The 26,898-nt window shown below is 38.2% G+C and overlaps 1 long non-coding RNA gene across 1 annotated transcript in view; it reads left to right on the top strand.

Annotated features, from left to right (window-relative positions):
- The first annotated feature begins 1,765 nt into the window (after positions 1-1,765).
- The window catches only part of LOC121393817, a 78,936-nt gene continuing 53,803 nt past the window's right edge, over positions 1,766-26,898 (top strand). Inside the window, exons 1-2 of the long non-coding RNA XR_005961384.1 lie at positions 1,766-1,790; positions 16,948-16,990. This is a non-coding gene — a long non-coding RNA (uncharacterized LOC121393817). The remainder of the gene's footprint in view (positions 1,791-16,947; positions 16,991-26,898) is intronic.

The raw sequence follows: 26,898 nt of genomic DNA, 5'->3' as shown, positions 1-26,898 counted from the left end.
TAATCGTATTATGTTCCCGTAGCGGGATTTAAATACGCCCTGTCTATTTGCTGCCTGTCAATCTTTATTGGAAAATCTCAAAGGAAATTAGCACATCTTTCATAAAATCTAAAACACATGTCTCCAGTTGCTGATTCTTTATTAGCCTTGAATGCAAAAGCCCCATAGCAGAGTCTAAATGGAATACATCCCAAGAATGTGTACTCTACTGTCACTGGGCCACTTCAATACAGCGCTGAAAAGGCGAGTAACAATGCCGAATGTTTGCTTATGGGGCCTTAATGAGCTTCATTGTGTTTGTATTTACACACTTGTGAGAATTTTCCCCCTTTGAACAATAAGGCTGTGTAGTCAGCAAAGAAAAATACACAACTATGTCAATCTTAGCAACACTGTACAGAAGTGGCAACCTCCACAAAGGATTTGGTTGAATAAGTAACCAAATCTGAATCTTAATTTGCATGTTTTGATCTAGCCAGCAGGGTACTGGACTATTTTACGTGGATGTTCTTTGTGGCTAGCACACAATATGCAAATAAGGGCACATAGGTGCAGCTTTTAGTAGCTCAGTCCCAGACCTAATAAAATTCCACCACTGCATCATTTGATCTAAAGTCTTGTGGCTTGTGAATCCTGAACCAATTCCTCAGGTCAGTGTTTGTACAACATTCCTTGGTGTAACTAAAATTCTACTATATGGAATTTAGTGTAGTAGCCAGAACAACAAATACATATTTACCCCCCACCCAACTTCTCCCTTTTTTATCTTCAGTCTGTGGCCTCCATGAACTAATTAGAACCAACTGGTTGGGGATATAGTTAAGCTTGCCATGGACGCAAAGATCCGATCGTATGAATCCTCGATTCATACGATTTTGGGACCGTGTGTGGAGAGTCACCATCATTTTTCGTCCCATGGAGATCGGTCGTTTGGTCAATCAGACAGGTTAAAAGATTTCTGTCGGCTGCCGATAATATCTCTGCATGTATTGCCGAGCAGACGATTTTCAGTGGGAGACTGTCACTAGCTTTTGTCGGACATAACTTTCATATGATTACTGTCAGGGGCAGAACATTGGCTGATCTGTTCTTTTACTACTTTATTTGATATGAAAGGTTAGTGGCAGCAGGGCCGGATTTACATAATGGGCGCCCCTAGGCCCACTGCCGTTCGTCGCCCCTGTCGCCTTCCCTTTATTCATGCAAATTTTCATCAATGGGGATTGGTGCATGGGAAGGTTAAAAATGAGTTTAAAAATCCAGCACATTCCAGTGTTTTTGGACCAATGTGGGTGTGGTTGGGCAGCATGCCGCCCCCCTAAAATACTGCCGGCCTAGGCCTGGGCCTAGGTGGCCTTTCCACAAATCCGGGCCTGAGTGGCAGGTCGGGAGATGGGGAAGTCCGATCATTCGAGAATTCGAACGATCGGATCTTTGCGTCTATGGCCAGCTTAAGGCTTGGAAAAGGTAGCTAGTGTTTCCACCTGTTTTGACTCAGACAGGCCGTTTTTTGGAAGAATTGTCTCAGTCAAAACTTTCTGCCTAGTTTTCCAAATAAGGAGATCTTGACAGGACTCCCCCAGACTGACACAGCAATCAACCAATCGCTGATCAACACATCACAACTCCGCCCCCCTGACATCATGACCCTGCCTCTCAATGTCACTCATTCTGCCAGTGTTGTCACCACCTACTCTGATGTGACCCACCTTCTGCCTGGACTTGACCCAATGGAAAGCAACCCTCAATGGAGTAACTGCCGCTTTAGGTTGGTTGGCGTCGGAGCAAAGGTGAAGAGGTGGCCTTTGATTTTAAACTAGCATTGGCATTGATGGACAGTAAATTATTGCTATGGTGAAAGGCTAGTGCTTGTTGCAGCTGGGGTGAGTCCTTGTCAGTCTGGCAGGAAGATCTGTTCTGATATAGTGGTTTATCATGGGCGATGGTTTAACCCTTATTTGTGTGGACAGATTTAAGGAAAATTTTTGCTGTCTAAGTTCTGGTGGGCGCTTAAAAACAATGGCTCTGGAGCAGTCTAATAGTTGAGATATTGACCAATAATAGAAAATCCCAATGCTCTTAGCTGCAAGAGAGCAACAAAAGTATATACTGTAGTGTATATATATACCATTTATGTGTGAGGATTGAAAAAAACAGGTGCACAAAAATGATTCCTGGTTGTCCCAGGAGACTGGGTAAAACATCTTGGATCAATTAGACCGCAACTGAAATGCATTAAGCTTATTTAGATGGGTACTCACATAACCTCCACTTGGGTATTAGCATATCAGGATCTCTGTTCTATGAAAAACTCACTAAAAAATATAGATGTGTGGAGCGCCCAATAGTGTAAAACACTTCTTTATTATAAAGCTTAAAAAAGTATTGCATTTACAAACAATCCTTATTATTATCTTTATAATGCATTATATTATGATTTTAGTATTTTTGCATTCAGCATTCTGTGAATGTTGGGAGATGCCTGGGTCATGAAATATTTTTGTGAATGAGTTGCATCAAACTATTTAGAATTAAATAGGTTTATCCAGCCGCTCAGAATTCACTTTGAAACATAAGTGGCTACGATCGAGAATCGGGCCTGCAAAAAGATCGATCATAATCCAACTGAATGTCTAATGCATGGATGCGCGCCTGCTGTTTTCTATTAGGCAGCCACAACAAAATGAGACATTCTGCTCAGGCTTATCTTAGGGGACATTTAATGCAGTATATAGAGCTGTACCTGTTCCTGACCACTTAAGGTACACAGCCAACTGAAGCATAATACAGACAGAACTTCTGTAAAGTTCATAAAAAACTTAGGAGACAGATATATAATTGATAAAGAATTCTGACTTCTTAGAATGACAGAGCCCATAAAAATAGATGAAAAGGCATCACAAAGCAGTATTCCGTGCCATATTAATGTTCAACCGAACCACACTTATTTAATTGTTTACTGTGTATTAAATTCTATTTTTGACACATCATAGTGTGTGACTTGGTAAAAGGTGTCTCCTGAACATTCTAGTTATCGTCACCATCTTCTTAACCAACATGCTCAGAGTAGGCTTGGTATACGTTGACACTTGTTATCTTGTCCAGTCTTGACCAACTTGGCTGTTATCAGTGATGAGCTAATTTGTGGTGCTTTACTACGTATGAGTTTGTGAAACCACAACATTTTGCTTGAATGCATTGGAGTCAATGTGAAGATGAAACTACTAGGTGTTTTTAGCTCAGCAATAGCATATACTGTACATTGACGTACCTACTTTCCATTATCCTACAATAGGAAAAAAAAGGCTCCTAAAAAAAGGCTGCTAATTTCTTTCAACACAGAGATAGAAGGGGGAAGGCTTGGGAGGGCCTTTATCCCATTGGTTGACGTGGAAGGTAAACAGCAGATGATGATGTTAGATTTTTCTTTTTCTATGCAACAGATCCCGTAGACCACATGGGAAAATTCAAGGGTGGTTTCACAAAATATTTAACCACAGGCAAAACTGTAAATTTCATCACAAAACTCTACTGAGGGAAAATGTCATATATTCCTATCATTACACCTGGAGCAGATGGGCCACTTTAATCAAGTCGGTTAAAGGGGATGTCGACCTTTGACTTAACTTTTAGTATGATGTAGAGCGTGATATTCGGAGACAATTCATTTTAATTTATTTGTGGTTTTTGAGCTATATAGCTTCTTCAGTTTGCAAACTTGTCATATCACGTCTAGACTTCTGTAACTCTCTTTTAATTGGCCTTCCCCTCCAGAGACTGTCACCTCTCCAGTTCATAATGAACACTGCTGCGAGGCTCATACACCTCAGCAACTGCTCCTCCTCTGCCTCGCCATTCTGTCAATCCCTGCACTGGCTTCTGCTACCTTTTTCTTAATGACCCTGACATTCAAAGCACTTCATAACTCCCCACCCTACATCTCTGAACTCAGCTCTATATACTCACCCAACTGCTTACTACGCTCCTCTACTGACCTGCTACTCAACTCTTCTCTCATTACCTCCTCACATGCTCGCATTCAAGACTTTGCAAGGGCTGCACCCCTCCTCTGGATCTCTCTCCCATGGTCTGTCCGACTTTCTCCCAACCTTTCTGCTTTCAAGAAATCTCTTTAAACGCACTTCTTTCGAGAAGCCTACCCTCACTCTGCTTAACTACCAAACGCAACACCACATACAGTACCACATTTCTCACCCACTTAATTCAATCTTGGCCACTCCCACACCTTGTGTATTACTCCCTTCCCTTTAGAGTGTAAGCTCTTTCTGCATAGGGCCTTCCTCACCTTTTGTACCGGTATTGATTGTGATGTATGTAACTCCATATGTTCTATGTATATAATTCATGTGATTTAGTATAATCACATTTACTTTACAGTGCTACGCAATATGTTGGCGTTAATAAATGCATTGATTTGAATGAAAGACTGGAATATTAATAGGAGAGGTTGTGAATAGAAACATGAGCAATAACACGTAGCAATAACAATAAATGTATAACCTTGCAGTACATTTGTTTTTAGGTGGAATCAGTGACCTCAGAAAAAGTCAGAAGAATAAGGCAAATAATTCAAAAACTGTAAAACAATTGAATAGTTGCTTATAGACGTTTGACATACTAAAAGTTAACTTAAAGGTGAACCACCCCTTTAAAGTGTCCATAAACTGCATAGATTTTGGTTAAGGAAAGAGTGAAAATGAGTCTTTCTTTTTCTAAAGAAAACTCCCTTAAAGGAATACGGCTTGCATTTGTTTGCATGTGCCTGAATACAATGTGCCATATTGAAGTATTGGCAAAAATGTCTTCTTTTCGTTTGGAGAATGTTATTGACACTTTTTTTTTGCTTGCATCAAGAAATCAATTTTCTAGTAATTATATCACCATTTGTATTTGCCTTTCTAGCAAACATCAGCAGTTCTGAATGCTGTATGGCAGCGTTCTAGCCGTGCGTTTATTATTGGTGTTACAGTTCCGTAATACTAAGTAGTATCAATTACCAAGAATCATTTACATTTACTACACTGCTGTTTGGAGATACTGTATCTTAGTGCTGTCCAACTTCTTGCATGATGTGCATAACCTGGAGACATGATTGAGGGCCAAAAAGCTTATGTGCTGATAGCACCACCAGTTGCACTTTATATCCAATTCAGAAATGAAAACACTCTTTAGCATATTTGCATGAAAAGCAGTAGTGCTGGTTCTTTCACCTGAATTCCATTGAACACAGTTGGAGGTGGCATGGAATAATATTGGGCATTTTGACTGATATTAAGCAGAAAAATGCAGAAGGTGAGAATACCCCACCATAAACTTTAAAGCCTGGGCAAAAACAAAATTGTAATTTGATAAAGGAAGTTAATATCCCTTATAACTAATACAGCTGAATTGCATACCAGCACATGCTCTGAATGGGATATTGATTTCCTTAGGGGAAACCAAAACAATCAAAGCTAACTAGTTGTTTTCAGATAGATCATCAGAAATAACAACCTTTTCCAATGACTTTCTATTTTCTATGTGTGACCATTTTTCGGATATTGAAGTGTAAAGTGTAATTTTTAACCTTCTGAAGCAGCCCTGGGAGGCGGGGTCGCTGACCATGTAAACTGTTCTAAATTGATTTAGTTGATACATTTCTTATCTTTGTCCCTGCTGAGCAGAATCCCTGGGTTTCATTACAGGCAGTTAGAATTGATACAATAGTTGCTAATATTCCAGAGATGCTGCTGAAAAATATATCAACTAAATGTTACAAAATTGTAACAGTTCACAGTTTGCATTAGAATGATTGAGCTGCCAGACAGAGACAGGACAGGAACATTCAACTTTACACTTAGATTTTGGAAAAACAGTAAATAATACAGTAAATAATGGATAGTAATTGAAAAAAGTCTTTATTTCCGGGGAACAATCTAAAAATAACTGAATTAAAAAAAGTGTTTGGAAGGTGAACAACCCCTTTAACTTATAAAAGGTTCAATAAAGGTTTAATCTTCCTCCATGGTCAGAGATGGTCAATATGCCTTACCCGCCCTTTTTATTACTAAAGACATTTCTGATATATCAGCTTGCCCACTTTGGATAAGTATCATATTTAGAGAGGTTCTCTACATTCCTGAAAATGCCAAATTAGGTTATGTTACACAAAAAAATGTTTTTGCTGCATGTGATATTATCTCAGTCCATAACCTTAAGGGCTGAAGGGGCCCAGAGTTAATAACTTTAAATGGCCTATAAAGGGTAAGGATTTAAACCATCAATTAGGAAACTGAAAGGGACTGCAATAGAGAAACCTATGCAATCACTTTACGCTTGAACCAGCCCTATGAGATTGTGCCATCTACTGCAGGTACCTCACCCTATATGCCCTTTAGCTCCCACTCCACAGTCGCTTCTCCACACCTTCCTAAGTGAGCAGCCTCACAGTTTAGGAATCAATAAATATACAGATGGTCTAACCTTTGCTTCTATAACAGGCTCTGCTCTTCTGGGGCGACTTTCCACTAGATGTTGGTGAAATTTGCTGCCATTCAGCCACAAGACCATTAGTAAGGTTGAGCAATGCTGGTGGGGATTAGGTCTGGATTGCAGTCGGCCTTCCAGTTCGTACCACTAGTGATCACTTGGGTTGAGGTCATGTCTCTGCACAGGCCAAGCTCTTCCTTAAACTGTCGCTACAAAGTAGGAAGCAAGGAATTGCCAAGAATGTAATTGTATGCTGTAGCCTTAAAGTTTGCATTCAATGAAATCAGGAGCCTTAGGCCAAATCATGAAAATCAGTCTCAGACCTGCTAAAGCCAAACATTACTGTTGGTATTATGCATTCAGTCAGGTAGTGTTCTCCTGGCAACTGCCAAGCCCAGATGGTGAAATGACAGATGGTGAAATGTTCTTTATCACTCCGTCTGATGCTTTTCCACTACTCCAGGGCCCAATGGCAGTGATCACTACCCTACTCCAGGTTTCATTTGGTATGACCCTCCCTCCCTTTGAATAGTTCTTGTGCTGACAATGCTTCTGGAGACAGTTTGGAACTCAGTAGTCAAGTGGGAGCAGTTTCAAGGGAAAACTTGAGTGTCAGGATACTTTTTCCAAAAGAAAAGATCTCTGGATCCTTTTGGCCATCAGACACCTTTTAAAAATAATAGTAAGTCAATGTTTTAAATAGTTTCTCAATATTAACTCTTTACGACATTTATGAGCTTGGGGTGATGGTTGTCAAACAATAGATTCATGAGTGTTTAAGTTACAAATAAGCAACTCTGACAATTTGTCAGCTCCAGGTGTCAAAGTCAAAACTTGTGTGAAACATTAACTTTTATGTCTGTGTTTTAGCAAACCTGAACCTCAACAGCTTCCCTCCTGTTAAAATGAGATACTTAATTTTCTCCTTTTCAGCACAAAACCATGGCTTCCATATAGTTCAAATTTTTTAAAAAAATCCAAATTTGGAATATTAATTCCCTGCAGGCCTTATTGCAGAGGGAGTCTCTCACTCTCTGGAATCTGTAAGCTGCTCAGACTAAACAGTCACAAATTGGAGGCATCCATCAGTTTTATGGCCATTTCTCCTTATCCTGGATTCAATTTGTTTAACTACTTCAAAAAGATCTAAGTTCTCAATGGCTGCTCATTTCAGCACATATTAGCTTATTAAAGGCGTGTTTGTTTTGTGATACATCCAAGAAGAACCACAAAGGAAAACGTCACATAGTGAAATGTATTCATTATTTCAAATTAATATCATCAAGCAAAATGGGAGAATGGCGAAAGATACATCTAATTGATTGTTAGGGCTTCCATTGCTCCCTTTCAAACATAACCATACTCAGGGTTAGCAGCATCCTGCTACAGTATAAAATAATGGGTAAATATGACATTTTTGTCAGCAGTTTTATAAAAAGAACTTGTCTCATCTATGGAGCTGATCTATTAAAAGGATATTTTTGTAAATTCAATAGTTTTCTTTTTTTCAGTATAGTCAAAATGTACGGTGTGCGTATCAAACATACAAATACTAACTGATACAGAAGGTCCAGACATCCCTGCTCATCAGAGCTTATAATCTAAAGAAATAGTGGGTATGGAGTGGGAAAAATTAAGAGGGTTATTTATCAAAGGTTGAATTTTATTGAATTTATCGAAGTTTTTGGTACCTCGAATGAACTCACAACTCGAATGGTTTCTAATTTAAGAAAAAATTTAGATGATGTTTTTGTGGATTCAAGCTATTTCCAGGTGTGGGGTATAATAAATCTCAAAATAATTTGAGTTTTTCTTTAAACCCAAAAATTAGATTTTTGACCAGAAAACACAACTCAATTCTTAATAAATAACCTTAATAAATAAGAGTCAGCAAATTGAGTAGTACATTAGGGGGCCGATGCATCAAGGGTTGAATATCGAGGGTTAATTAACCCTCGATATTCGACTGGGGAATGAAAATCCTTCGACTTCGAATATCGAAGTCGAAGGATTTTGCGCAAAAAGTTCGATCGAACGATCGAAGGAATAATCCATCGATCGAACGATTCGAAGGATTTTAATCCAACGATCGAAGGATTATCCTTCAACCAAAAAAACTTAGCCAAGCCTATGGGGACCTTCTCCATAGGCTAACATTGGGTTCGGTAGCTTTTAGGTGGCGAACTAGGGGGTGGAAGTTTTTTCTTAAAGAGACAGTACTTCGACTATCGAATGGTCGAATAGTCGAACGATTTTTAGTTCGAATCCTTCTATTCGAAGTCGAAGTCGTAGTCGAAGGTCGAAGTAGCCCATTCGATGGTCGAAGTAGCCCAAAAAACACTTCGAAATTCAAAGTTTGTTTACTTCGAATCCTTCACTTGAGCTTGGTGAATTGGCCCCTAGGTAATGGGTTAGCCGACGGGACGTGTAAGAGATGAGAGTTTATATATATTATATATTGCCATGTATTTTTTTTTAACTGAATTTTTTCATGTGGGAAGAAATACAATAAAAAAAGCCCTTTGACTCCAATTAATTTGACGCAAGAAAAAACAAGAGAGAAGACACTCACTGACTCCACCCATTTGAAATGTGGAGAGGAATAAAACCCATTGGCTCCAAATGCATTTGGTGCAAGAAGGAATACCGCATTCAATTGAATTTGATTCAAAGTTTTTCCAAAAAAAACTTTGATTTTTCAAAGTCCACCAATTGACTCCAAATAGGTTCTATGAAGTCCCCCATTGGCAGGTTTTAAATGGTTTTAAATTTCTATATTCAAATTTTTTCATTTCTTTCAAATTTGAATAGAATTTGGACTATTCCCTAGTCGAAGCACACAAAAAATAGCTCAAAATTTGAATTTTTTTCATTCTAAAATTCACCTCGACCTTTAATAAATCTGCCCCTAAGTGACCAACATAAAAAGTAGCAACCACTTGAAAAATGCCTTTCACTTGTCCCTTGTAATGGATCATTTCTGGGATCGCAATGTAGAAATCACACATAAAGAGAAATACACAGTTTTATAAATAGACCATTTATTTTACACCACTTTTTACACCATTTCTCTGGATGTAAATCATTATACACAGCTTTATAAATAGGTCCATATATGTGATCTGAAACGTATTTACTTTACCTTAATTACAAAATGGGCATACGCATGTACTACAGTTTCCTTAAAAGAAACATGGATTTTATAACAAATTTCATAAATGACTTTGCAGTAAACAAGGTCTGAGTACATGAGAGGGTTCCAGGTGGCTGTTATACAGGTCAATGGAAATAAAGAGAAAAGAGACCTTTACTCAAAAAACAATGATTTTATTTAGTAAGAAGAATATTAATATTATTAATATCATTTATGTTTGTTGTGAGTGGGTGTAATTTATTCAAAAATGATTTAACTACTGTATGCTGATTCTTTTTCTCACCACATAAGAGAATTCTCCAGCTTCTATACAATGTTCCCAAATCCATTCTTTTGTGTAGGAACTACAGGGGGATTTTGAAAGTAGGTACAGGTATGGGACCTGTTATCCAGAATGCTCGGGACCTGCGGGTTTTCCGGGTTAATGGATCTTTCCATAATTTGGATCTTCCTACCTTAAGGCTACTAGATCATGTAAACATTATAGAAACCCAATAGGATTGTTTTGCATTGAATAAGAATTAATTATATCTTAGTTTGGATAACATATTACAAAGTACTGTTTTATTAATTCAGAGAAAAAGGAAATTGTAAGAATTTGGATTATTTGGAGAAAACGGAATCTATGGGAGTCAGCCTTTCTGTAATTCATAGCTTTTTGTATAACAGGTTTCCAGATAATGGATCTATACCTGTACAGAGAATTTTCGGCAAGATTAATGATTGTGCACAGGGACAATTTTGAGCCCCAAACTATTCTGAGGTGGCCTTCCTAATGCCCCTTACCCCACAGACTTACAGTGTTACAACAGTAAGGAGCTAGTGCAATTAAATAAATTACTGAAGAAAGAGAAGTTAGAAAAAGTATGGTTAGTCAGCTACCCAATATTAAAATCACCTTATCCATTACCCTTCTACATACCCTAAAAATAGGGTGCTATTTCATCTCATTGCCAGAGAATTCTCCAGGTTCTATACAATCTTCCCAAATCCATTTTTTTGTGCAGGAACGATAGGGAGATTTTGAAAGCAGGTACAGGCATGGGACATGTGATCCAGAATGATCGAGACCTGGAATTTTCCGAATAATGAATCTTTCCATAATTTGAATCTTCATACAGTATCTTAAGTCTACTAGAAAATCATGTCAACATTAAATAAACCCAATAGGCTGGTTTTGCTTCCAATAAGGATTAATTATATCATAGTCTGCTACTGTATACAAGCTACTGTATTATTATTACAGAGAAAAAGGAAATCATTTTTAAAAATGTGGGTTATTTGGATAAAATGGAATCTATGGGAGACGGCCTACCAGTAATTTGAACCTTTCTGGATTATCAGTTTCCGGATAATGGATCCCATACCTGTAATACCCTTTCTGGACCATATGCTTTAGAGTCTGGCCACACGGGCAGATTCGGGGCGACAATCTTTTTCTTCGGCGCGTAATCTCCCAGATCTGCCTTCCCCTGGGTTCTGCCGGCTAAATTGTAAATCGCCTGGGGGCAGGCACACGGAGCGCTTCGTGTTCCAAAGTCGCCCGCAGTTTCCTCGTGAGGCAATTACGGCTGACTTCGGAAAACGAAGTGTTCTGTGTGCCTGCCCCCAGACGATTTACATTTTAGCCGGCAGAAGGCAGGGGAAGGCAGATTGGGGAGATTAGTCCCCGCAAAGAAGAGGAGATTTGTCGCCTGCCTCCCGAATCTGCCTGTGTGGCTAAACCCTTAAGCTATGGACAATGCATAGATAGGAAATTCTCACAGCATGGGATGGAGATTCCATGTTGAAAGGTGTATTAGATTGAGCAGACAGAATGGCACCAGTACCTCAGGCCTGTAGCGAAATTACTAAGCAAATAGCAGATTAGTTAAACCCTTTATATCCTTAAAAATGTCATTAAATCTCCGACATGAAATCAAATGATAAATATAAGATAAATAGGAACAGTAAATAAGACAAATATATAACAGAATTTCTATGGTTTAGTTACTTTGGCAATTGATTCCTTAGATTCCTCGGTTACAGGACATTACCGGGGATAAGTATTCTCAAACTTGTTGACTTTGAAAGTTCCCATGTATGGGTACATGTAAAATGTAAACAGTAGTAAACAGCTGCTTAAATGTAAGTTGTACATTGTTATATTAACATGAAATTGTCCAGGCCCAGTGTGACAAGAGATCCTTATCTGCCATTACTACTTATGTTACCTATAGCGATGTTAGTGTCTGAATTAATCCACTCGTTAACTTGAGTTCCCCCACGACAGCAGCGCAGACAAACTATAAAAGCTGTTATTCATTGCTGTCGTTTATCTAGTACTGACATTTTAAGATGATGATGCAGTGATTTAGATGAAAGGTCTCTTCCCCTCTCAGTATGTCTATAATCAATCATGCTTGAGTCTGTGCTGGTATTTGATTAAACAGCAGTTTTGTGTTTAATCCATAGGTAGACCAGTTAGTGACCTTTCCTCTACTAATTATTTTCCAATAGTTACCCTTTACATGTTCCCTAATTATTTAAATAGATTAAAAAATAAACAGTAAAACAAAATGACTGGAGGAAGTGAAAGTCTTCAGAATGAGAACACAAATGTATAAATATTGCACTTTGTCTGAGTAATCAAATTAAAGGAAAGAGGTCAAATTAGGGTGTACTTGTGTAAATGTGTTATTCTGCCAAGATAGACCATTAACAAATACTATAGTGGGGCTCATTCATCAACACTGAGCAAATTTGCCCCTGGGCAGTAACGCATAGCAACCAATCAGTGCTTGGCTTTTTTTTATAGGCAGCTGCTGATAGAACAATCAATGTAACAATTTGATTGGTTGCCATGGGTAAATTTGCCCAGTGTTAAAAAGTAACGCCTACTGAGCCTCAATTAAATGAAGCCCTAAAACAAAATTCTGGAATTTTTTTAAAAAAAAGGGGCAAGACAAAAACCATAGATCAGGCTTATGTAGATCTAATAGTTTCTTGTTTTACCAAGTTATAAATTGTCTTCATGTAGTCAATCAAAGTAGCATATGAGGAGTCATTTACAAGTACAAGGGTGCTCACTTACAGAGTATTTGCACCCCCAGAGTCGATGTTCTCTGCACTGAGCTCCGGGTGAAAAATACAACAGCTCAGTCTATAATAATAAGTCAAATCAACTGGACTTGCTGTATTTTTTTTTTCCTTAAAGACGTTTCCCTAGTCATCCTTTTTCAATTCTGAATTGAGATAGAAGCATCATCAAGGAAAAGGAAAATACAGCAAGTCCAGTTGATTTGACTTATTATTATAGATATACCATGACCTGGATGTATGAGGACCTTCACAGACAACAGGTCAGTCCTGTCCTAACACCTGCCCCAAGGTAGACTCTAAGGATAGGGCCCCTGGAAGGCTGCACCGCCTACAACCCTGTACCTTGCACCTCTGAATGACATGCAAGTTACTGGGTGGGATGGGGGTAGGATGGTAGATGCATATGTGCCTCCCCCTGCCCACCCCTCAGCAATAAAGCACTGTCTGATAATGTATTAGTGAGCTTCGAAATGGAATACAGAATACTTGGATCTTTCCTGCCTGCTTCCAATCTGCACCTGACCCAAATCCACCTGGTATTTCCATTTATAGGCCGCACCTATAAACAGACACTAGTAGAAGACGGTTGACGGTTGTTCCTGAAGCCGGCACAGAAAGGTCGTGAGCTGGGTGAGCAGAATAAAGAGCTCAAGCCGAACCTGCTTGAGTTTAAGCGTGGGTTTCAGGCTGGCGCACACATCAGTACTGCATTGTGCGTTGTAAATGAGGCCTGAAGTTTACTTAACCAGACCGATATAATTCTATTGGTCAGCTCTGGAGTCCGGAGTTTGATTTCAGCTTGGGCACTTGCTGTAAGAGATTTCAATATTTTCCCATGTCTGTTTAGGGGTCTTACAGGTACTCTGTTTTCCACCAACAATGAAATGTACAGACAGTTTAAAGGAACAGTTAATAGATGGTAAATAGATAGGCTGTGCAAAATAAAAAAAAAATGTTTCTAATATAGTTAGTTAGTCAAAAATGTCATGTATAAAGGCTGGAGTGAGCGGATGTCTTATATAACAGAACAGAACACTACTTCCCTTTTTGGAGCTCTTTGACTGTGAGGGGGGCCACATGGGACATAACTGTTCAGTGAGTTTGCAATTGATACTCACCTTTCAGCTCAGATGCAAAAGCAAACAGTTAAGACCTATTTGCCCCCCCTCAAGTCACTGATTGATAATTGCCTGATAACCAATCTGTGGAAACCAAGAGAGCTGTTCTGTTAGACATCCAGTCACTCTAACCTTTATATAGTACATTTTTAGCTAACTAACTATATTATTACTAACTAACTATATTAGAATTTTTTTTTATTTAGCACAGCCTATCTATTTACCCAGTTTTTATTTTTATACTGAACAATTCCTTTAAAGGAATTTTTCAGTGTAAAAATAAAAACTGGGTAAATAGATAGTCTGTGCAAAATAAAACATGTTTCTAATATAGTTAGTTAGCCAAACATGTAATGTATAAAGGCTGGAGTGATTTGATGTATAACAAGTCAGTCAGGACACTACTTCCTGCTTTTCAGCTCTCTTGGTTTACACTGACTGGTTACCCTGGCTACTAGGCAGTAACCAATCAGAGACTTGAGGGGGGCCACATGGGTCATATCTGTTGCTTTTGAATCTGAGCTGAATGCTGAGGATCAATTACAAACTCACTGAACAGAAATGTCCCATGTGGCCCCCCTTCAAGTCGCTGACTAACTCAGAGTTATAGAGCTGAAAAGCAGGAAGTTGGATTCTGGCTGTTTTATTAGACATCCAGTCACTACAGCCTTTATATATTACATTTTTGGCTAACTAACTATATTAGAAACATTTTTTATTTTGCACAGCCTATCTATTTACCCAGTTTTTATTTTCACACTGAACTGTTCCTTTAAATGGCTCCTGATAAAACTGACCTTAATGTGTGTGAATGTGATAGGGACTTTAGATTGCAAGCTCTACTGAGTTAGGGACTGATGTGAATGATGCATAATCTATATAAAGCACTGTGGAAATGTGTTGGTGTTGTACGTTAGGTAATAGATAATTTATAAATAAATAAACTAGGGTATATAAAGCTCATCACTATGTTCAGCTCAATTATTTAGGGGCATGGCCACTGTTCATAGAGAATTGAAGTTGTCCATGCATTGAAAGGGCCAAATGATATTCTGCTAACTACAAAACTTCCCCCTCCAACAAGCCTACCTCATGTCTACCATCTGACTGCAACATGCTTTTTTGAGAGACCTGTTCCTTGCATTTGCACTGCGGTTTAAGTGCTTAAAATCATCAGTGGGAGGAACCCACAAACTGAACAATAGTCACTAATTTGGAACATTTGCTAAATCATTTCCACCAGATGTGCCCATATTTTCTTAGACCAGTTGCTTAAAGATTTTAAGGCTGAAGACATTTTCTTTAAATGGGGTTTCATAAAAAAACAGTAAAAAAAACAGTGAATGGAACGTCTTAAATGTAAACACAATTAGAAGGATAGAAGTGCTGCCATTTCCAGTGGTTGAGGCATTGGGTGCCAAGTCTCTGTGATAGCCTGGTAAATAGGATGACTGGCTTTGAGGATTTTTCTGGATGCCAATATAAGTTAAAAATCACATGAAGATAGCAATAACCATTCTCTGAGGTGCAGCTGGCTATTCACAGATGTCATGTTCTTTAGTCTTTAAGGCACACATTGACTTCTGCTTCGTAGGTTGCATTTGGCCCTGCAGAGAAGCAATGACCCCTTTTCATCACTAGGGCAATGATATACAGGCAACATGTGGCCCTCTCTAAGATTAGTTATCGCCATCCATAAATGTCTCAGTGGGTTCTCTGGATTCTGTCCACCCCACCCACCCTGTTGACAGATAAAAGCTGTGTGAGCTGCATTAGTGGCCAGGCAAAGTCCGCTCAGACTTGATGTACCCTCTGCAAATCTTCTGTGGATTCATGAACATTATATGCTACCTAGTTCATAACCGATAATGTGATATTGTACAGTTATACACTTGTGATTTTTTCCAGTACTCTGAAGCTACGTTTGATGAGCACAAGGGCAATGCTGTGTTTAAAGGCCTTGTAGATTTCATATTTTTGCAAATGGACTGTCATGTTTTTATGTTATTTGTGGTTCAATGTGTGTATGTTTGCACTATAAAATATGTTGATGCTTTATAATACAAAACATATCTCTCTCCTAAGAGGGAACTTGTTCATCCTCAAGTAAATTCTTTATCATGGCTACCTATTAGGCAAAAGATAGCATACAAAATCCTTCTGCTTACATTCAAAGCCCTTCACTTCTATGCTCCTCACTACATTCCCTCAATTGTCTCCCCATATGTTGCTGGCCATCTCCTCATCTTTTCTCAAAGCCACTGTCTTCTCACTCCCCACACCCACTGCCACCTACCATCTTAAACCTTTCTATCTTGCTGTTCCTTACCTCTGGGATTCCATCCCTGAATTTCTTCACAAGGAACACTCTCTGAACCCCTCCAAAAACAAACGCACATCCTACCTTTTGGAGCACAAGAACATAACCTGCCAGTTGTGGAACTTAAGGCCCAATGCCTAAACCTTTGTGTACTTTTGCCCTCATATTTCACCTGTACTGTATGTCATTCACCCACTTAGACTGTAAGCTCTACAGGTCATAAATTCCTTTCAATTTATTTATTATTTATTATAATGTTGTCCTCCATCTGTGTAAATTTTATTGTATTCTAAATGGTACAGCACTGCATATCCTCATATCGCTTTATAAATTAATTTATGTAAGCAATACATTTCAGCAGTATATTTGCATTTTCATGGACATGTATTTTCTAATGTGCTCACATGTTACACTTGACGGGTACATGTTACATTAATCCAGCTACTCTGCAAATAGAGTAGGGTAGAGATAAGTGAAAACACTACACAAGTTTGAAAGTCTATGATTTGATTTATCATCAGTGATGGCACCATTGATATTTTTTCTATGATAGTCATTGTGTCAAAAAGGCAAAGAAAGGCCCCACGCTATTGGTCATATTCTGTTTTATTAAATACATTCCCTAGCTCACCCCTTCATCCAGTTTAGCCACTTTTTGCACACTTTTGCACACTACCCAGCAGCACTGGATCATTGGATTGGTGGAGGTACAATACAGTATTGTTAGAAATTTATCTCCAGTCTTCTGAAGGATTGCATCACTCATGGTTCATTGTTACCAACAGATCTGCCACATCTGGAGAGCATTCAAGAGTCTGGAAAAAGCAGGTAAAGCTGGATCTAATGTTGTGTTGGGGGACGTCTATTTAGCATTTAAAAAATTCTGCCAGAAGGGGTCTGGAAAAGTGATAATGACACAATTCCTAACATTGCCAGAAATATGGCAGCATGATTTTAAGGTCCTATACACTATATACTATAGAGCAGTGGTGCTGGCCCATGTGGGGGACTGAGAGCACTGGCAATGAGAATTCACTCTGGAGTTCTGTTAAGTTTTGAGGAGTTCTTCTAGATTCAACTGGAAGCCCACCCTGAAGGCCATTGAGGGTGAGATCTGGGGTGAACACATTTTGAGGCCATTGCTATGAACTCTGGCTGAATGGCTGATGTTGTAGCATTGGTATTGGGAAAGGGGGTTGCTGACCAGAGTTGTGATCTCTTAAGGGGGCTAGAACAAAAAAACGAAATGACCTAGACAGTCCCTGCCCCCACCTGTAGAATAAAACTGTGATGTCCATATTTTTAAAACACCAGTCATATTATATATTACAAACAATACTGTGGACATAAAAATAATTATGGAATGCAAACTGTTGCCAGGGGAAGGGAAGGCCTAGCTTGCAAGAACTTAGCAAGAACTAACAGGAACGCTAAAGCATATTTAATCATGAAACGGTAAAAGAGTCCCACATTGTTTCATAAATGGACCTGATGAGGAAATGAAGAATTGTGAATTTTACAAGTCTCCCTCTGAGAAATATTTTTTAGTTATTAAAGAGCAATTGGACTTTTTTTAGACAAGGTGAAAGCAAATGTAGCTACAAATTACTGGCAGAAATACGTTGGCTCATGCAATATAGGTTAATTAGACTCTGGACTGATTTATGGTATTGTTTCCCATATAAATTATTTTCATTGTGTAGTACCACAGTATGCGCTTGCCATTCCCTTAGGGAATATGTGGTGAAACACTGAGTGACATGTGTAATAGACTGCTTTAATTAAAGTAGTGTAATGCAAATTTCCATTCTGTTTAACCAAAACACAATAGATTTTGTTTTTTGAGGTAATTGAATAGATTAAAAGGCGAGGAGCCTCGCTGGAACTGGTTAATGAACTCTGACTCTGCACGAAATCTTGTTATTAATATTAACCCGTTCACTTCATTTTGGAAGGCAAACCTCATGCTGTAGATGTGCCTAAATCTTCATTTCTAATCCTGCAGGAAATAAACTCAATGTACACTCTTTTATAGGACTCATAATATAATAGAGATTGGACAAATATGAATTTTTAAAGGAAAAGTTCACCTTATTATTACGCTTCCTATTCTGCTTATTTCCAGTCTGCTTTTAGAAAACCTAGTTGTTAGTATCACTGACCTCGACATAAATGGACTGTGAGAGTATAAGTTTATTGTTAAACCTTTCTATGGTTTATTTTTCTTGTGGCTTCCTTCTATTCTCATTCCTTTCTGATTTCCAAATGGCTGCCTGGATGTAAGGGTGATTAAGCAGGCAGAATTTAAAACCTGACAGCTGCAGAAAAAGAAATGTAAATATTTCAAAAACCACAAAAAAATACAAATCAATTAAAACAATGCTGTCTATGTCATACTAAAAGTTCATTTTAAGGTGAACTATCACTTTAACAGTAATAGACTTTCTCTGGTGCTATTTGCAGGATATCTACTGCCAGTCTGCCGCAACTGATAATCTAATCAAGGGGTGTGGGATGTTGGGGTTCTATGCAACACATTAGCCTCAGTTCAACCTTGGTTTATTCCTATTTTCAGCCTGTCTCAAGAACTGCATTTAAATCTTAAGGCTTTAAACTGGAACATAAATAAATAAATATGTTCAATTCAACAAACAGGGAATTTTGTTTCTTGTTGTGCAGTGAAAACCAATTCAGGGAACATTGCAAGAGACCGCAGATTCAGCTGGCTGCAGCAGTCCAAACGGTGCCAGCTGACTGTAAAACCATAACAGTGATTGGAGCTGCAGGCGTGAAATCGTTTTTTCCAAATTGCCTGACAGCTATGTCAAGCCCGTTCTTATTTTCATCTTCCAACAGCTTCTTTGATCTCCCAAATACGCTAAAGACCCACCAGCTGGTTCTGCTTAAGGGAGTTATATATTGATGTCTCTATCTTGAAGAACAGGTCCAAGTATCATCGGATTGTCTAATAAGATTCCCAATCAAAATAAAACTCAGATGTACTGTATGTATATGTATATGTGTATGTGTGAGTCAGTTTATATTTACTTATAAAGCCAAGGCTTTTGAAATAACTTTGAGCTTTCTTTTTGGCATAAATTCCTTATGTACAAGCTTTGGATGCTCTGTTTATTAAAGCGTGTATATCTACCAAACATTTACCCTTCAACACATTTGGCTGAGCCAAGCAAGTCTAGTAGTCATGCATAGAAACATGCACAATTTTACTAACTACACTGGTTTGCTAGATACTGCAGTTTTTTTCCATAAAAGTCTACTTGCAGCTTATTAAATATACTACCTATCCATACACCAATACTAAAGATAAAATGCAAGAAAAAGCTAAAATGTAGAAAAAAATGGCAATATCACTCAATAGAGCAATTGCATTTACTGTATATTGCATTATAGGCAATACTGTAGAGCACTGTATACTCAGGGGTACAATAAAATGCAACAAACATTATATATAGGGAATAAAGTACCCCCTCTTGTAAATTATAAGGATATTATGTTACAGAGGAGTTTTGTGACCATATAAAAACATGAGGCCAAAGGCAACTTCTAATATCCTCATATTTTGCAACTGGGGGTACTTTATTTATTATAATACACAAATTTAAGTGAGTCATGTGACAGAAATTACATCAGAACTCACCGTTTCTAACTGATGACATCAGAACTCATCGTTTATAAGGATATATTTTACAGTATATTCATGGCTTTTGTGTATTATATAGTGAATAAAGTATCCCCTCTTGTAAAATATAAGGATATTATAAGCAACCGAGGAGTTTCATGGCCATATAAAAATGTTTTTATACAGGTCATGGAACTCCAAAGTAACTTCTAATATCCTCATATTTTGCAACTGTGGGTACTTTGTTTATTATAATACACAAGTTTCAGTGAGTCATGTGACAGAAACGACATCAGAACTCACCGTTTATAAATGATGACATCAGAATTCACCGTTTATAAATGATGACATCAGAACTCACCATTTATAAGGATATAATTTACAAGCTATTCATGGCTTTTGTGTATTATATTCATAGATTACTACAAGGATTCGTATCAGGACATATACTGTATGAGTTATCAATGAAATTATTACAGATGAATCAAAATTACGTAGCCATAGAAATCCATGGAAACATTATGTCAAAGCTAATTGTTACAAATACATGTTTTTGACATTCTAATTTTAGTTCATAGTCTAAGAACAAGTTAAATATTTGTTCTTCTAATGTTGCATTGGATAAAAGATCCAAGAATGCAGTGTATTGTTTAGGTCAAGGGTCCCCAACTTTTCTTTTTTATCTACAAGCCACATTCAAAAAAGTTCCTGGGGTGAAAGAGGCTCTCTTTGGCAGTACATCTCTTTATATGCAACCAAATCTTGCCTCCAAGCCAGGAATTCAGAAATAAGCAAATACTTTGAGGCCACCATTTGGGTGGTGAGCAACGTGTTGCTCATAAGCCATTGATTGGGAATCACTGCCTTAGGTAGTAGGGTAAGGATTCTGAATATAATGATCAATAATTTAACCTTTTGGGTAACACAAATTAGTCTAAAAAGAGACAATGAGGTTTCTTGGTGGATTAACTACACTTTTGTGCCCAGGACATATAGGAAATATTGCCAATAAAAAGACCAGATTCACTTCTATCATGATTCTACAGCCCAATTTTTATAGTGTGTTGTAGTGTGTTATTTAACCATATTTGGAATATGGGGCAGATCGATCTGATGCTTGGGCACTTTAGTAACTGGTCTAATGTAGTGATCATACACAATACTCAAGGAGTGGACTCATAACATTAAAACATTAAAAGCTCCCCCACTACCCTGGACCCTCCTGGCATTTCCAAATGATCTGCTAAATTGCTTGCTCATGGTTTAACGATTTGAATTCAAAAAAGCCTCAACTCTCTAAAGCCAAGCTTCACGTAAGGTGTAATGTGATAATGGTCTAAAGTCTATTAACCTAAGTCCTAAAGCAACCAATTAGCAAGTAGCATTTACTGGTTAGCTGTTTGAAAACACACATCTGATTGGTTGCTGTGGGTACTAGATGTGGCCAAAAGCTAGACTTTTTATTACATTAAACATTAGCCATAAAGGACAAATATGGTGAAAATCACTGGGGGGATTCCCCAGTTGTTACACTTGTTTTCCTTGTTCTCCTTTCTATTGCTCCTCTTTGCTGTAACATCGGCCTGGTGTATACTACTAACAGTATCACTCCTCAATGGCCACTTTAGCTCTCTTGGATCATGCACATGTGTGATGCGGTGTGGGTGGCTTAGTATTTGAAACAATTTTGCAACATTGAGTTGATACATTTCTCAGCAGGATCTCTGGAGTATTAGCAACTATTGTATCAATTCTAACAGCTGCCTGTAATGAAACCCAGAAACTCTGCTCAGCAGGGACAAAGATAAGAAATGTATCAACTAAATGTATCCATTTAGAACAGTTACAGGGTCGGCGACCCCCCCCCCTCCCAGGGCTGCTTCAAAAGGTGAAAAATTACACTTTACACTTCAATATTAGAAAAACAGTCACACATAGAAAATAGAAAGTCATTGGAAAAAGTCTTTATTTCTGGTGATCTAGCTGAAAACAACTATTTGTTTGAAGGTGAACTACCCCTTTAACTATAAGTTCCTTGGGTTTGCCAAATGTGGGTTATTATTGGCTATTAGTAACCCAGTGTGGACTGTCTTCAAACCTTGCATCCAAGCCAGAAAGCCAAAAAATTAACACCTGTTTCTAGTGCATTAGGATCAACATCGAAGGGGATGTTGCTTGTGAGCTACTGATGTAGACATTCATGAAGGTGAGCATCCCCTTTGCCAATCATCATAAGTTTTAGTTCAGCAACTGTCACAAGTCTGTAGGTTGTGTACTCTAGATCTATAGAAAGGGTTTTCACAATTTATGCTTGAAAATAAGACACACTTATATTCATGAAACATAAGAGTTCTAAACATGAAAGATAACAGTTTAATAGTGTAATAGTGTAATAGTGTAGTAACTTTAAGTAATGTAATCAGGCCTGTGATAAATCTCAGAAGAATCCCTACTGGTATCACTGTCTCTTAAACAACTGGAGAGAAATGTGTTGAACAAGCAGCCCTGGCCAAAAATAACCATTGACTAAATATACTTCAATGTAGCCGAGAGAGTGCCATATTTATTACCACCAGGAAAATCTTCTAGGCCAAATACTTCTTTCTTGCATCTAGATCAAAGCAAAGAGAAGTGGTGGTTTTTATTTATATTTCCTTTTGAATATTTGTAACCACAAGCTCATATATGTTTGAGCTATTATGGAATTAGAAGAACGTTTTTTTTTCCTAAAGATGGGAATTAGCAGAACAATTCAAATCTCATCTCCACAGACTGAACCCAGCAATTTAGCCAGAGTAGAAAATATGGAGTAGAACAGAGATGCATTTTCTCAAATGGCTTACAAACCTCAAGTATGCACAGAAACCCACTTAAAAAGCACAGAATAGCACGTGCAAAACCATGACTCTTGAGGCCTAGGTGGTCCCTACCTCATAAACATTACTCCCCTCAGGGCAGGTTACCAGTCTGTGCTACACTTCAGCAATATCTTGTAAGTAGAAGCCTGTGGCTTCACTAGTGATATAAATGTTTCCCTGGTTTCTGCTAAAACGCTGCGGTTGCATTAACATTTAGAAAGTAAAAAAAGATAATAAAATGAAAAAGTATTGGTTTGTGAAAGGAAAAAAATGAATGCTTTGGCTTTGACCCTTCCCGAACAGGGCATTTTAATACATACCAGGCACATGTGGGAATCTTGTAGCCAAAAATCATAAAGGTGTAACATGGAGCAGAAAATTGAATGATACACAAATATGTATGTAAAATGTAGCCTTTGGCTGAAGAAATGCTGGTCATGAAGCTTTTCTTAAATTAGCATCAGGATAAAATAGTGGTGAGTAGAATGTCAATCCAGATGTTACTAAAAATAAAATACCCCTATTCTTCAATAACTAATAGAGCAATGGTTTCCAAACTATGGAACTTGCGCATTTAGGTAAGCTCAGAGCCTCAATTGGGGGGGCAGCCAGGAACAAATTAGGGTAGAACCCCTAGTTTCTGTTCTAGTTTGTCCTGGAAGCCCATCTTGAAGGTCAAATAGCAAGATTTTGGCTGAATGCTAATTTCATATATTAAAGGGAGGCTCGCTGAATAGCTGATGATGCAATGCTTTTATATACAGGTATGGGATCCATTATCCGGACACCTGTTATGCAGAAAGCTCCAAATTACGGAAAGGCCATCTCCCATAGACTCCATTTTATCTAAATAATCCAAATTTTAAAACATTATTTCCTTTTTCTCTATAATAATAAAACAGTACCTTGTACTTGATCCAGACTAAGATATAATTAATCCTAATTGGGAGAAAAACCAGCCTATTGGGTTTATTAAATGTTTACAGGATTTTCTAGTAGACTTAAGGTATAAAGATCCAAACTATGGAAAGATCCATTATCTGTAAAACCCCAGGTACCGAGCATTCTGGATTACATGTCCCACACCTGTATCTGTAACCTTGCTATGAAGTTAGGCCCTGTACAAATGTTGGGCCTGAAAGGGGAACTTTAACCGAATAAGTCTGAAAACCACTGTCCTAGAAGAAGCTGGGAGTTGTGTTGTTTTGGTTAGTCACCATAACTGCATAAAGACAATATATATGTCCTATCATCTTTGGGATAGTTCTCCTATCTGGTGGGTTTCTGCACTCCCTGATAGGGATGTAGCGAACTGTTCGCCGGCGAACTAGTTCGCGCGAACTTCGACTGTTCGTGTCCGCCGAATGTTCGCGAACGTCGCGCGACGTTCGCCAATTTGAGTTCGCGTTCGATTCGAATAAAAATCGTTCGACCATTCGACCATTCGATTCCTTCGACCGCTAAAATCGAACGATTTCCATTCGTTCGAACGATTGTAAGCATTCGATCGAATGAAAAGCATTCGATCGAATGGCTTCGATCGTTCGATTCGAACGAAAATCCTTCGATCGAACGATTAAAATCCTTCGATCGTTCGAATCGAACGATTTTGCGGGTGTTCGAAGTTCGTGAACTGTTCGCGAACTGTTCGCATTTTTGCCGGTGTTCGCGAACGGCGTTCGCGAACACCAAAACGGCAGTTCGCTACATCCCTACTCCCTGATTAGCCAAATGCACCAATAAGCTTGGAATAGTCATCTGAACTGCTGTGCATAAACACCACCAATCCTTTATTCATCCTTTTTCATCCTTACATGTCTATGCTTTCAGAGCCAGTTTATAGGTTTAGGCATGTGCTGTTTTAGCAGCCCTTCTTTGTAGCACTTCTAAGCTTTCTATGCAGTGACTGTACTAGAGTATTGTTCCCTGGACAGTTTGTCAGAGCTATAAAACAAATCAGTGAAAGAGAATGAGGTTGTGTGCGAGTGACAAGGATTGTACACAGGACGAGCAGCAGGACAAGGCTCGCAGAGCTCTAAAACATCTGGCTAATTAAAAAGCTACATTTCCAATGTTGTTCCTATTGTCCACATCACAATAACTTTGCCATGAGTTTCATTTCCTAACTTTCCTCCCAAATGTATGGTAAAACAACACAGACAAGCCAATATTAAGCTCCATCCCGATCTTGCAGTTAAGGATTTAAGGAATCAAATGGAAGTCTGCAATAGTTATCATCACATTTTTTTCTCCCTTTAAAAAAAAATCATTTTCTTGATCACCAGCACAAGAGTAATGTATAAAGCCTATGCATTGCATTTTTGTGCTCCATGTGATAGTTACACAAAGCTGCACAGCACTTTCTTCTTCCACTGATTTGACTTTGACTAAAAGTAAGATCTGGTCACTTTATTCTTTATATATTAATGACTCTTGTTTACTATGTAAAGCATAATAATAGATAGAAGAGTCATAATACAAAGATAATTCAAGTATGTATGACATGCTTAATACATGTTGCTGTATACAGTACATGTCTGTAGTTGATTCAATACGTCATGCCCTGATGTATTTTCATGTCAGTTCTGTGTAGATCTGCATTTATCATATGTTATTATATTAAAGGGGTACTGTTGTCAAAAATTATAGTTTTATTTGTTTCTTACTAATTGCAGGACAGAGCACAGAGTGCAAAAAACAGTTGCAGGCTGCTATATTAGTCCTACCCTAACAAAGCCAATAGACCATAGTGATCCTGTCTGAGACCCACTGTTTACAATATATATATATATATATATATATATATATATATATATATATATCAGTTATTGAACCAGCCTAAAGGTTCAGCATCTTTATAGTAGTGATGATTCAGGCCTTCAACGTTGTCACAGGAGTTTCTCATTTTGGATTTTATTAGGAGCGTCAGTGACATGCACATACTCAGTGTGATTTGAGCAGCTGTTGAGAAGCTATGCTTAGGAGTTGTCACAAATCATCAAGCAGAAAATGAGGTTCATCTGTTTTATAAGCTGATGCTGCAGGGCTGATTATTAAATTATGATGTTAATTGTGCTGGTATCTGAGCTGCCACGTGACAGTAAATTATTTACTAATCAGAATTTGACCCGTTTCGCCATATGGGCATCATTTTTTCGGCGAAACAAGGTGAAAAAATTCGCCCATCCCTACTAATCAGCATCAGTCTCATATTGTGACATTTATATCATATATATTCAGTATCTTAAAAATACATGTTATTAATAATAATGACAATAATAATAATAATAATATCTTGTCAATTGGTCCTACACTCAGTAACTGTCATCAGCACAGAGCATGTGCTGCTGAAAGAAGATGAGGAGCTACTGGGGTATCTTTGGAGGCACAGATCTGGCTCTCCAACCCTACTACATTCAGTGACATTTATATCATATATATTCAGTATCTTAAAAATACATGTTATTAATAATAATGACAATAATAATAATAATAATATCTTGTCAATTGGTCCCTACACTCAGTAACTGTCATCAGCACAGAGCATGTGCTGCTGAAAGAAGATGAGGAGCTACTGGGGTATCTTTGGAGGCACAGATCTGGCTCTCCAACCCTACTACATTCCAAGCCCTTTAAGATAAACAGGCATAAATCATGGGATGCTCACCCTATGAGTGAGTCCGGGTGCACCTGCCCCAGGCCTTTTGCTAAAAATTTTACTTTACCATTCAGTAAGCATTTGATATTAACAGGTCACTCACCGCTCCACGTTTCTGGTCCCGGTATAGCGCCCCGAACCCACAGCTTGGGGAGACTTCACAGTGAACATGATTCCCTTGCAGAGCGCACTCAACGGGACAGCAGACAGCAGTGTGATTAAAATATCTTTATTCACTGGACAATCCTCCTTACGCGTTTGGTGTGAACACACATGTTCTCATAGTTACATAGTTACATAGTTACATAGTTAAATTGGGTTGAAAAAAGACAAAGATCATCAAGTTCAACCCCTCCAAGTGAAAACCCAGCATCCATACACACACCCCTCCCTACTTTTAATTAAAATTCTATATACCCATACCTATATTAACTATAGAGTTTAGTATCACAATAGCCTTTAATATTATGTCTGTCCAAAAAATCATCCAAGCCATTCTTAAAGGCATTAACTGAATCAGCCATCACAACATCACCCGGCAGTGCATTCCACAACCTCACTGTCCTGACTGTGAAGAACC

Source organism: Xenopus laevis, chromosome 5L (assembly GCF_017654675.1).
Source record: "Xenopus laevis strain J_2021 chromosome 5L, Xenopus_laevis_v10.1, whole genome shotgun sequence".
Taxonomy (NCBI): domain Eukaryota; kingdom Metazoa; phylum Chordata; class Amphibia; order Anura; family Pipidae; genus Xenopus; species Xenopus laevis.
The sequence above is the reverse complement of the archived record's forward strand: the minus strand, read 5'-3'. Positions and strand labels throughout refer to the sequence as shown.